Below are 14,749 nucleotides of genomic sequence, written 5' to 3'. Positions count from 1 at the left end.
GTCTGTGACCACTGTTTCTCGACAACCACTGGTCCAATATAATTGAAACTTGCCAGGTATATTGCTGGGGCCCTGTGGATATGCCTTTTCAAGGTTTGATATTAATCGGACAAGTGCTTCCCAAGTTATGGCCATTTATTTACCAACCAATGACAAGACACGTTGCTGCGTGGGCGTGGCCGATGGGGAAGAGAACCTCGGTCACATTCCCCATTACGGGTTACAACGTATGGACTTCCGGATAGTGATGACAATGTATTCTAATAATTTCTCGATTTCTTATGCGCATTTCTAGATAAACACAATGCCCCAATCCAGTCGTCGTTTACGAGAACGAAGGAACGGCCTGTGTGGTTGTTTGAAAGGTTGTTTTTTTTTGCACATGTTTTTTTTTACACGTACGTGTTTTTGTTTGTTTTTTTTCTCTTCACTTCTCTTTGTGTTTTTCCTTGCGATGACATTGCGAAAAGGCAAAATACGTTGGCGCTAATTGAATAATTGGCCATTAAAACTAAATTGCGAATAATCGTAACTGTGATATGCGAACTTCCGGAGAGTGAGGACTTAACTTCTGGACTTCCAGATAGTGACGATTTACTGTATTCTTTCTCCATTTTTTCTCGATTTATCGACTTACTGTATTCTTTCTTTCTCGATTTCTGTACTTTCTCAATTTGTTAAACACAATACCCCAATCCAGTCGCCATTTACGCCAGCGAAGGAATGAATCTGCGTGTCATGCACGCGCAATGGAATCTAACGAAGCACGAGCTGCTCGCTTGACAAGGCGTCTTGCAGCTGAAATGGATGAAGAACGAACTGCTCACTTGGCAGACAACACTGAATGTGAGGCAAGGCGTTGTGCAGCTGAAACGGATGAAGAACGAACTTCTCGCTTGGCAGACAACACTGAATGCGAGGCAAGGCGTTGTGCAGCTGAAACGAATGAAGAACAAACTACTCGCTTGGCAGGCCACAAACGTACGGGTATGCACGAGTAAATTATAAACACCCGAGCTGCCACCTGCCGCCTTCCCAGCAAGGGTAGATCCATAAATACAATGCTTCATAAAAAGCCCATTTTCTTTTGGATTTCAACCCGGATACTGATATATTTGGTGAAGTAGTCGCGAACGCAGTGAGCTTCATACTTAACGCGTGCACATGAGAGAATAGGAAACAACAACAACAACAAGAACAACACAATACCCCTAGAATTTGGAATCCGTGTCGTGGCTATGACCTTTTGCTTCCGGTTGTTTTTAAACGCTGTGCGGTGTATAAACACGACTGGGTTTTATTTCTATCTTGTGAATATTACTTAACGTGTGCACATGAGAGAATAGGAAACAACAAAAACAACACAATACCCTGGCAATTGTGAATCCGTGTCGTTGGCTATGACCCTTTTGCTTCCGTTTTTTTTTTGCTTCTGGTTTTTTTTTTGTTTCTGGTTTTTGGCATGGGGAGCGATGCATGCCGGAGGATAAAGGCATCGTCGGAGACATGAAAGACCCAGATAATATCAGACATGGTGTATATTTCCTCCACTGATTTTAATAAAGATATCTCCCGCATCATCAAAAAATAATTTTTAATCGTGATTTACATTATTTGATCGTTGATCCCGAATGCAGGCCGAAGTAACCGGAAATTGCGTATACAGTTGTCAACAAGTTATCGGTAAAGTCAGAAGCGAATGTAAGAAGAATTCTACGTTCGCTTCTAGTATTAATTTTTTTAGATGAGATCCTGTTCTAGGCGGGGTAGTTGTCGTGAAGGTAATGTTGAGGTAATATTTATTTTTTGTCAGATGAGATCCTGTTATAGACGGTGTAGTTGTTGTTGTGAAGGTCATGTTGAGGTATAATGTTGAGGTAGTATTAATTTTTTTAGAAGAGATCCTGTTCTACGCGGTGTAGTTGTTGCTGTGAAGGTAATGTTGAGGATTTTTTTTTTCAGATGAGATCCTGTTCTGGGTGGTGTAGTTGTTGTTGTGAAGGTAATATTTTTTTTTTCAGATGAGATCCTGTTCTGGGTGTAGTTGTTATTGTGAAGGTAATTTAGAGGTATAATGTTGAGGTAATATTTTTTTTAGATGAGATCCTGTTCTAGGCGGTGTAGTTGTTGTGAAGGTAATGTTGAGGATTTTTTTTTCCAGATGTGATCCTGTTCTAAGCGGTGTAGTTGTTAAGGTAATATTTATTTTTTCATAGCAAAAAGACTGTTTAATTTGATATATTTAAGAAGCGAATGTAAGAAAAATTCTACGTTCACTTCTCGGCTTTGCCTATTCCATATTAACCTCCGATTATTATCAAATATAGTGTCAAGTGTTAAAAATAACTATCAATTAAGACCTCACCATGATCAGTAAAATTGGTGAAGGAGGAATAACCAGACCTCTAAAATGTGCGAATCATTCAAAAACTGAACATCGTACAAATACAATCCACACATTCGATCGAAAGGTAATTTTACTGTTCATCTGAAAACGTAACTCTCAAGGGTGAAAACTCTTTGCAAAAAAAAGGTTGCCATCTTAACTAACTTCATCAAATATACACCTCAAATAGTTATGCATCGTATACTTTAAAAGAACGAAGTTAACATCGTGATTTTATTTTTGATCGTAAATATATCGTAGATGATTGATTAATTTCATCGTAGATGTCTCACCTCAAATGATAATTTTTTATCATCATTATGTGGGTGTTGCCGCAGTGGGCGAGCCGGTAACCTTGGCAACCATCATTTTTTTTTTTTCAAATCGTTTCTGGTCACTATCACAGAAATATTCAAACACTGGTGAGATATATTTAATTTCTTGCAATATTATCGAAATGTCAAAACTCTTAACAATGTCTTATCTGAGGGGACATTCAAAAATGATGTACGTCATGCGTGGGGGTTGGGGTTTGGAGTTTGTTGGGGATGTGTGCATGTCCAAATGTCACTGATTTTTACATATACAGGTTGTTAGGAGTGTTTCCGGAGCCGTTATGAGAGATTCACTTTCCTTGGCAATGGTATTCATGTCTCTGCTGGCTGTGAGCCAGAGGTCAAAAGATGTCTGGGTGGGGCCTGGGGAGTCATTTACAGGATCATGGGGGGTGGTGCTGCCCTTATCTGTGCGGGAGGATGAAAGTCCGAGTCTTCAGGTCCTTGGTGCTTTCTGTCTTGCAATATGGATGTGAGACTTGGATTCTGACCAGAGATCTGAGACGGAGACTCAATTCCTTTGGTATCTGGTCTCTTCGGAGAATCCTTGGCTATCACTGGTCGGACTTTGTGTCCAATGAGCGGTTGCTGAGAGAGACTTAAATGAGATTTGTTACCTGCATAGTCCATGAGCGTCAGTTGCGGCTGTATGGACATGTTGCTCGTTTTCCTGCCGCTGATCCTGCTCACCAGATTCTCTCAGTGAGGGATCCTCGTGAGTGGAGGAGGCCAATGGTCTGACCACGTGCCTCGTGGTTGATGCAGGTTGATCAACATCTCAAGGAGATGGGGATGGGCCAGGCGTCTACCTGAGGGATGGCCAGACAGAGGCCCTTGGAGTGGATGCAATGACAGAGGCCCTTGGAGTGGAGCGGAAAGTGGATGCAGCGACGCACTGCTCCCGCCCATGCTCCCATACCTGACCTGACCTGTTATAAGTTACCATAACCTGTAGTTTGAAGATTACATATCATACAGTTTAAACAAATACATTAAATTAAAGCCAGATAAATGCAATAATTTTTGGAAGGGTTTGAAACAGCAAAGTAAATATGTTGTGTCAGACTTCTTGGTTGCTTTATGCAACTTCTTCAGCGAGAAAAGCATGGGAAAGATCAATTTATTTACATAATCTGAGTCAGCTGGGTTTGGCTAATGGTCAGGTGACTCCTCCTTCACCAATTTATATAGTCAGGTGACTCCTCCTTCATCAATTTTACCGATCATAGTAAGGTCTTCATTGACAGTTATTTTTCACATGACACTATATTTGACGATCAGAGGTTGATGAGGTGAGAGCTGATTGGCTAGTCCCTCCATTCACAGGTGAGAGATATGGGTGGTTCTTTCTTTAATATATATATATATATATATATATATATATATATATATATATATATATATATATATATATATATATATATATATATACATGACCAGTCAAAGGTTTTAGAACACCCACATTTTTCCAGTTTTTACTGAAATTTAAGCAGTTTAATGTTTCAATGTACTCTGAAATTAAAGCATAGAACAAATAAACAATTGCAGATAAAAAAGAAATCATGGAATCGTTTTGTTGAACAAAATTTTATGTAAATTTTTGACTCATCAAAGTAGCCACGTTTTACAGATATAACAGCCGAACATACTCGTGGCATTCTTTCCACAATAAAAATCAAATATTGTTCGGAAAGTTCTTCCCAACACTGTTACAGAACTTCCCACAAAGGTGTTGCAATTGTTGGTTGCTTTGCTTTCACCCTTCTGTCCAGTTCATCCCAAACCAGCTTGATGGGGTTTAAGTCTGGAGACTGTGCTGGCCATTCCATGATTTGAAGCCTACCTTCTTGTTCTTTTCTTCTACGGTAGTTCGGACATAGCCTGGAGGTATGCTTTGGGTTGTTATCTTGCTGTAGGATGAACCCCTGACCAACTAGGCGTAGACCAGAGGATATTGCATGGCGCTGCAAAATGATGTGGTAGCCCTTTTGGTTCAGGGTGCCAGTCACTCTGTGCAAGTCGCTGATTGGATCCAGCAAAAGAGCCCCAGATCATCATGATTTCTCCTCCATGTTTGATAGTTGGTGTCACACAATGAGGAACCATCCTTTCACCTACTCGCTAATATACAAAAACCCTGCGTGATATATATGTACATATATATATATATATATATATATATATATATATATATATATATATATATATATATATATATATATATATATACATATACATATATATGTACACTATATGGCCAAATGCATGTGGACACCTGCTCGTCCAACATCTCATTCCTAAGTCGTGGGCATTAATGTGGAGTTCCCCCCCCCCCCCATTTGCTGCATTAACAGCCTTCACTCTTCTGGGATCTTCACCACTCGATTTTGGAGCATTACTGTGGGGATTTGCTTCCATTCAGCCACAAAAGTGTTTGTTAGCTCAGACATTAATGTTGGGCGATTAGGTCTGGCTTGCAGTCAACGTTCCAATGCATCCCAGAGGTGTTCAATGTGGTTGAGGTCAGGGTTCTGTGCAGGCCTGTCAAGTTCTTCCACACCGATCCACATTTCTGTATGGGCTTCGCTTTATGCATGGGCGCATTGTCATACTGAAACAGGAAAGGGCCTTCCCCAAACTATTGAAACAAAGTTGGAAGCACAGAGGCATCCAGAATGTCATTGTGATGTTGTACCATTAAGATTTCCCTTCACTGGAACTGAGGGGCCCAGCGCGATCCATGAAAAACAGCCCCAGACCATTATTCCTCCTCCAACAAACATACAGTTGGCACTATGCATTCGGGCAGGTAGTGTTCTCCTGGCATCGCCAAACCCAGACTCATCCGTCAGTCTGCCAGATGGTGAGGTGTGATTCCTCGCTCCAGAGAAAGCATTTCCACTGCTCCAGAGTCCAATGGCGGTGATCTTTACACCACTCCAGCCAAAGCTTGGCATTGCGCATGGTGATCTAAGGCTTGTGTGTGTCTGCTCGGCCAAGGAAACCCATTTCATTAAGCTCTCGATCAACAGTGCTTGTGCTGACGTTGCTTCCAGAGTCAGTTTGGAGCTCGGTCATGAGTGATACACATGAGGACAGATTATTTTTCCGCGCTACGCGCTTCAGCACTCGGCGGTCCCTTTCTGTGTGCGTGTGGCCTACCACTTTGTGGCTGAGCTGTTGTTGCTCCGAGACATTTCCACTTTACAACAACAGCACTTACAGTTGACCGGGACAGCTGCAGCTGGACAGAAATTTAATGAACTGACTTGTTGGAAAGGTGGCATCTGATGATGGTGCCACGTTGAAAGCCACTGAGCTCTTTAGTACGGCCCATTCCAATGTGAATGTTTGTCTATGGAGATTGCATGGCTGTGTGCTTGATTTTATATACCTGTCAGCAATGGCTGTGGCTGACATAGCCGAATCCATTAATTTTGAAGGGGTGTCCACATGCTTTTGGCCATGTTGTGTGTGTATATATATATATATATATATATATATATATATATATATATATATATATATATATATATATATATATATATATATATATATATATATATATATATATCACCTATGGAAAGTCTACATCACCTTTTGTTGCCTTATAGCCTGGAATTAAATTGCATTAAATCAGATTTTTTTTTCCACCTTTATTTACACATTGTAACTGACAACTTCCAAGTGAAAATCAAATTCGACAAATTTCAGAAAATAATTTAAATACAAAACTAGAATATCTTGGTTTTTCTCACGTGTAACATTGTACTGTCATTTCTATTGCATGATTTGCACATTGCAAAAGGCAGTTCATCTCATTGCACATCGACAGTGGGGCAAGCATCCAAAATGTTTCGTTTTTGACTTTCGTGACCCACCTCGTGTATGTACCTGAAATTTTGCATAGATTTAGATTTGAAAAAAATCACTTTGAAAGAATTCACAACTCGTCAGTGCAAAAAGTTGCACATTAATTAGTTATGCTAATTAGCAAAACCTATAGCGCCATCTTGTGTCCATTCTGAGATAGCTGTGTATTACTCCAAGGGAATTCTGATGTCCATGTATTCATAGGGAGACTACATGAATGTGGGTGATTGTGAGTCGGTCTCGGTCTCGGTCTCGGTCTGTCTGTCTGTCTGTCTGTCTGTCTGTCTGTCTCTCTCTCTCTCTCTCTCTCTCTCTCTCTCTCTCTCTCTCTCTCTCTCTCTCTCTCTCTCTCTCTCTCTCTCTCTCTCTCACACACACACACACACACACACACACACACACACACACACACACACACACACACACACACACACACACACACACACACACACACGTATAAATAAAGTAATATGCAAAAACAGTCATTGTAAATAGTAATGCCATGAATTGTTGATCTACAGACCTCATTCATCGGCACAAAAGCTGAACATACAAGTCAGTAAGACATGCACTGGACTGGCATACTGAAATCAAACACAGTGTATCATAATGTCATCCATCAGCAAACTAACGATCAGTCATTCTTCATTCAATCATTGATACATAAATGTATCACACACCAAAGCTGAAATTATTTACACAACACTTTTTTTTTCATTAATATGTATATAATATCTCCATTATATATTTTAAGCAGTGGCAAGATCATTTTAATTTCAGTTTCCACATTTCTGGAAAGTCCAATTTAGTAAACATTTTTCTTTGCAATGTGCATGTAATTTGCATATGCCATGCTCATCTATGTTTGTTTGTGAATTGAAAATCTCGAGGGGACATGCGTGAACCTTCACATAAATTAATGAAACAATGATTGATAGTATGAATCACATCAAATTACACTGAACAACAAATTTCAAAATTTTTTTCTTACTGGAGATGTGTAAAGTGATTAAGACTAATTTGGGTACGCTGATTTCAAAAATCATAACCGTTTTGCTGTATCACGTCAGGATTTTCAGGAACAGAAATATTCCCATTGCCTAGAAGTCAGGATTTCAATGAAATTTACATATGTCTTTAACATGTCTATTTCGTACAATTGTTGTTAACTTGTGTTATATTTCTTTCTTTCAGATAAAGATGAGTAGGCGTTCCTGTACCAATCATCCTGACAACTTATTTTATGTCTGTGGTCGGTATACCAAAAAAGATCAACAGCGAAGTATATCTACAGCAGTGAAAATGAAGGCCGCCTACTTTCACTACTTCGGGTGTAAGGTGGGGGACCGAGAACAGAGCTGGGCACCACACATCTGCTGCACAAGCTGTCACACAACGTTGACTCAGTGGTTGGTGGGCAAGCGCGCGAGCATGCCATTTGCGGTGCCCATGATATGGCGTGAGCCGCAGAATCATCATGATGATTGTTATTTCTGCTGCACAAGCATCGCGGCTTCAACAAGAAGAATAAAGGTCACATCAAGTATGCTGACTGCGTCTCTGCTCGTAAACCTGTGCCTCATGATGACGAGAACCCCGTTCCAACACCTCCAGCTGATCAGAACATAGCTGTAAGCAGTGGTGAAGAGGATGGTGATGATGAACCTTTTGAACCCGACACTCAAGAATCACACCTTCTGAACCAGGGAGACTTAAATGATCTTGTAAGAGATCTCTCGCTGTCAAAGGCGAAGGCAGAGCTGCTTGGATCAAGGCTGCAGCAGTGGAATCTACTTGAACCTAACACCAAGATATCCTTGTTCAGAGCACGTCACAGAGACATGGCTGAGTTCTTTGAGATGGAAGACACGATGACATTCTGCAGTGACATCAACGGTCTGTTGAAAGAACTTGGGTGTGATCACGATCCTGCAGACTGGCGCCTCTTCATCGACTCGGGGAAGAACAGCTTGAAGGCTGTTTTGCTCCACAATGGCAACGAGAAACCATCAGTCCCACTGGCTCACGCGTTCGGCATGACAGAGACCTATGAGACTATGCGGCAGCTGCTTGATTCCATCAAGTACAATGACTTCAACTGGCACATCTGCGGAGACTTGAAAGTGGTGGCGCTGTTGTTAGGGCTGCAGTCAGGCTACACGAAATACATGTGCTTCCTTTGTCTCTGGGATAGCAGAGACGACAAGAATCACTGGACGAAGAAAGATTGGGAAGAGCGAAAAGAGCATGTACCTGGTCGACACAACGTGAAGCATGTCGCCCTTGTCGACCCAGCCAAGGTTTTTCTTCCACCACTCCACATAAAGCTCGGCTTGATGAAAAGTTTTGTACGGGCAATGGATCTGAATGGGCGTGGGTTTTTATACCTCAAGGAAAAGTTTGGCAACACCTTGTCGGAGGCCAAGATCAAGGCTGGTGTCTTTGTTGGACCGCAAATCCGACAGATTATGAAGGACGAAACTTTTCCGACAACTCTAAACCCCAAAGAGCTGGCAGCGTGGAGGAGCTTCAAAGCTGTGACGGACAACTTCTTGGGGAACGAGCGCGCGGACAACTATGAAGAAATAGTGCAGCAGCTGCTGGAGTCCTTCAGGAAACTTGGCTCCAGGATGTCCCTGAAAATCCATTTCCTACACCAGCACCTGAACTTCTTCCCTGACAACTTGGGAGCAGTCTCGGACGAGCACGGCGAGCGATTCCACCAAGAGATTTCACTCATGGAGACGCGTTACCAAGGGCGGCACAACCCGAACATGATGGGCGATTTCTGCTGGTTCCTGCATCGTGAAACTGACACAGAGCAGCACAAACGCAAAGCCAAATGCCTAAATCATTTTTAATTACATTCTAGTGGAGTTTTTCTGTAATTTCTATAATTTTGAAGCATTCATGATGAAATAAATGAATAAATTAATTTTTGTAAATTTCATTGAAATCCTGACTTCTAGGCAATGGGAATATTTCTGTTACTGAAAATCCTGACGTGATACAGCAAAACGGTTATGATTTTTGAAATCAGCGTACCCAAATTAGTCTAAATCACTTTACACATCTCCAGTAAAAAATTTTTGTTGTTCAGTGTTATCCATTGCATTCAGACTGCAGTGGCTCGGTGATAAATACTGAGATTAGTTTTTCCCTTAAATTTACACCAATAGAAAAATATTCTCAAGGACTACTACAAATGTCATTAAAAAACTGTATACACTATGTTGGTGTAGCCATGGACTACCATGCCGCTGGCGTACAAGTCGTAACTTTGTTCGTGTTTGTTGTGGACAGCAGAAGTTCACGACAAGATTACGCCAGCGGCACGGTATACTTTTACATTGAAGTTCAATAATAATTATCGGTGTACAGCCACTGTGCATTAACATTTTTAGGTTGGCATTCCACTGCGACCGCAAACAAACCCAGTGTAGCCACACTGCTATAGCAGGTTTGCCACTACATCGTTGATTTAAAAGAACATTTAAGCAACTGCAGATGGAAACAATGGTAGTGTTGTGATTCATGTTTACAATTTTAAGTTAGTCCATACTCCATACTTGTCTAGATTTCAGTTAGGATCATTGACACATGTCACGGTCAGTTTATGATTGAACTTCGAAGGATGATGCTGATACTAAGTGATAGTAGAATTTAGAGCAGAACGTCCAGTCGGATTCATGACAGTTAGATTCTGTGGTATAGTAATCACTGGGTATTGATTTTGACCATTCTGTCAAAAATTAGTTAACGGTAAAAAGGATATCCTACCTTCCAGATCCGTCACATTCATCATCATCATCATCATCATCATCATCATCATCATCATGATCATCACCGGGCGCAGCATCGGCAGCTGCAGCAGCTGCAATCCCCACACTGAGCCTGTGCTTGCTGTGGTGTACTTGTAGCTCCTTGACAGCGACCATACTTTCGGGGCTTCCTTCCACATCAATCCAGTTAGCAGCACATTCATGAAATTTCTTAATGCTTTTCTCACCAAATGTAATTACTTTGCTGTGGGTGTTGATGACACGCATAAAACAGAACCCCGAAGAACTGCCTTCAGAATCTTCGGCAGCACTCGCATCAGACGACATGCACGCCGCCATGACAGCTTGCGAGTTTACAGCTTGCCTGAAACGAAGCGCGTGATTGTTTGATGAGCGTGGTGCTGTATGTCAAAAGTGCTGTGATTGGACGATGTTTATAAGAAAATTGTCACAATTTCGGGTGTTTTTTCCATATTTTGAAAAAAATGTGCAAGTTTTGTGCTCGACGAGGTTCAGATATGATTTCTATATTTGCACACAACATATTATAAATACAAGTAGATACACGAGGTGGGTCACGGAACTAAACAAAACGAGAGCTTGGCCCACAGTCTAACACATTGGCCATTTTGATGGTCAGCAACAACGATAATGATTTATTATTGTATGATGAAGAAGGCCAGAGGCTTGCTTGGTGATCTTGTTGGTTGAGGACTTGGTGTGAAATGTGATTCCAGATACTTACGGATGTCTACTCACTGGTGATCTCAGGCACTACACCTGAAAATAAAAAAAGGTGTTCGTATAATTTTATTTATAATGAATCCGAGATAATTAAATTAAAAATTATTTTCACTTGGTGGAGTTGTTTTTATGGGATCAGTGACCATTATGTTCCTACCATTTTTATTGTGATTTTTGAAGATCCAGGAAGGTGAAAATTTTATATAATGGGTCAATGTTACCTCAAAGTGTAAAATAACTGCCCTTTCCATTTCCATGTGCTGGAATTAATGGGAGAAGAAACCTCATTCACGCGTATAGCTCGTTTGGTTCCTGAGTTATACCATTTTTTTGTTTTTCAACATGGCTGACAGTGGCCATCTTGGGTTTGGAGGACAAGATGACCCCCAAACCAAAAATTGACCATCCCATCAGATTTGAAACCTCCAAGTTGGTGGAAAATGACCCTCATTCATGATTCTAGTGTGTTTAGTTCAAAAGTAATCAGCAGCCTCATGCCTGAAATGACAACTGGCCCCCATTTTTGAATTCCTGCCTTAGCGGGGTTAGCCTCCATATTTCAGAGATACATAGGAGCTAAATCTTTTCTAAATAGTCCAAGGTATGTAGAACAACACTAAAAAAGGTGGGAACATAATTGTCATGGTTAAGGCCCGGTCACACCTTGACGTTTTAGCCAGCGATGGCAATGTATTAAAATGTATGTAAAACGCTGGCTTACGTTGAACTTTTGATGTTTTTTTTTAAAGATTCGGACGTATTCATAGCGACTTGGTCTTATGTATAACGCATTGGTAACGGACACAGAACGTTTCGTTGTGTTATAGATAACTTATACCATTGAATGCTGAACCTGTTGTCGGCCTACACAACCGATGCCCAACGATAGTCTAACTTAGGCATAGCGCGTTGCACGCATCGCCGACGATGTCGTGACGTAGCCTATTAAAAGGCTGACGCACAACGATTCGAATCATAACTGCCGTATAAATGGAATGTCAACATCGCGGTCACACCTTGGCGATCTTGCCAGCATATGCCGACCTAAGAAAAATGTGTCTAAAACGTTGGGGCACGTCAAATACGGTATGAGTAAGTTTGGTATACGTGAGTAGAACGCTAAAGTACGCTATCATACGTCGTAGTAAGTAGAGTACGTCAAGAAATTTTTAACATGTTCAAAATTTTACGACGTACTCGGCGTATGACACATGTTCCGCATGCGATGGGGATAAGTTTTACACACGATATGTGGACACGTCTACAAAGGCTACTTATAAGCTACTCATAAGTCGAAACACGTCGCGGTAATGTCTTTTTTATGCGAAACTTATTTCTAACTTGTGTTTGACGTGCTTTGAACCAATTCTTTACGTAGTCCCAACACACATCGACGTATGTAGACGTATTCCAATGACGTCTTCCGGTCGACAAAAAAAATAAATGAACGTGTTTCTAGCTTACAACTGCCATATAAAGAAGTGTTCCCAGCGGTTTTGGGAATTGGTATATAAAAATGCTGCTCATAAAAGGGGAACCCAACAGTGTTTTCGAGTCCTTTTTGAGTCGATGTCCATGTCAGCAGTAACAGTATCAGTATCAGTATCAGTATCAGTATTAGTATTAGTCGTAGTTTGTTCATGTTTGCAGTAGTAGGTGAGTGTGAGGGGGAGGGTGTGGGTTATGATGGATCGTCCTTGTGTTTAACGATTTAACGATTTAAATGATAAACTCAACGATTTAAATGGCTGCATCTCCACTATTGAAAGTAGACGCTTGCGCTCAACAATTGGATTTTTTTACACTCAACGACTTTTAAACGGTACCACTCAACTATTTTCATTGTTTACAATGAACGATTTAAATTGCTGTCACTCGCCTTTGTTTTTTGACGCTGGGGTTTTGAAATTTGAAGCGTTTCTTCTGAACGTGTTAAAACGCTCAAACTCGACTATTTTAAATAGACGCTGCCGATGGACAATTGGAATCATAGCCAAGCTAGACATCGAAGTGTGAACATCCTCGGCATGCCGAAGAAAAGTTTGAAGAATGCTGCAAATAAGTGTCGTGGCCGTGGCCGTGGACGCTGACGCAAGGACGATCCATTATACCGACGTCTTTCAGCCTATGAGTAACTTAAAAGTAACGTCTGTCGATGTGTGGCAACGATCGCGTAACGTGCCAACAAACACGTTAATCATAGGTTAGAAATAAGTTTCGGGTACGCTAAACATTACCTCGGCGTGTCTCAACTTATGATTAACTTACAAGTAGCATGTGTTGACGTCTGTCAACGATCGCAGACCATGCATACAACTTGTGGCCAGCGTAGCGGAATGTGTGAGTCATACGCCGGCATACGTCGTGAAATTTCAAGCATGAAAAAATTTGAGGACAACCAAAAAGTACAACGTTTAAAGCCAACGTACAACGACGTATGGTAGTGTTTTTCAGCGTGCTCTCAATGTTATCAAAACTTACCCATAACGTATTCAACGTGTGCCAGCGTTTTAGAAAAAAAATTCAAAAATCGGCATACGTTGGCTAAAACGTCAAGGTGTGACCGGGCCTTTACATGAAAATGACTCCACTAATGTCACCATGGTGGCAACTGCTTGCGGCATGATTGGCGGGGTTGGTAGAGGATGACAGAATGCTTGGTCACTGTGGGGTGGTGATAAAGGGGGCTCCGCTTGGGGCTGACAGTCATTTAGAGTGGATAATAGCTGAAAGAAGCCCGTTGGAGTCAGTGCAGTGAGCCACATGCTCGATGGAGTTATGCCTTCCTTCACCCTGCTGGACGCTCCTTCGCCTCTGCTGAGTGCCGTGCCTGTCGGCTGATCCGTGCTGCTCAAGTAAGAGACCTGCTCACCTTGGAGTTATTTAATTTCCCGTATCATTTGAAATGCCTTACCTGCCCCTCCCCCACCCCCTCATTGTGAATGAATGATCATGTGCTCGTGGCACCCTCAGTCTATTATTTTGTATCAAGTTATTTTCATTTTACCGTATTGTTGTGTTTTTATTTATTCTTCATTCATTTCCGTCTATCTATCATCTTGGAATTCTCCATTCGTGTTGGCTTGTTGTTTCCTTTCGATTAACTGTTATTCCTTAAGTACATGTGTCGCCTGTTAACCTGCCATTTGTTCTTGCATGCACCCAAACCGTTTGGGCCTGGTCTGGTTCATCCTTGGGGGAGTTTTACTTTGTTAAATGTATGCTTTAAGAGACCATCGTGATTTGGATACTGACTGTGGTAAAGCACATGAACCGCTCAAATGCAAGTCCCTTTAATTTGGCCATTCGTGAAGCACATTACTTCGGTGCAGCAGGTCCACGTCAACAGTCCTGTAAACGTGACAGTTTGCTTTGTTAATGTCCATATCGCCAGGTTGATGTCCATGACCCCGACTTGATGTCTATGATGACGGATTGGTCAATGATACCGAGTTGGCACCTGCCATGCCGTATTGGCATCCAATGTGCTAAGTTTGTGTCTGTGATGTCACGTGGCCGCTGTGCCAATGCGATGGACTATAATTGTTTTTGATTGCTAATGAAACGCATGAAGGAAAAACAAATACTTTTCCCTCCAGAGGGAAAACATCAGTGAAATCACAGACGTC

Source organism: Eptatretus burgeri, chromosome 7, assembly GCF_056783735.1.
Source record: "Eptatretus burgeri isolate ZD-2024b chromosome 7, Ebu_testis_v1, whole genome shotgun sequence".
Classification (NCBI taxonomy): Eukaryota; Metazoa; Chordata; class Myxini; order Myxiniformes; family Myxinidae; genus Eptatretus; species Eptatretus burgeri.
Note: the sequence above shows the minus strand (reverse complement) of the source record.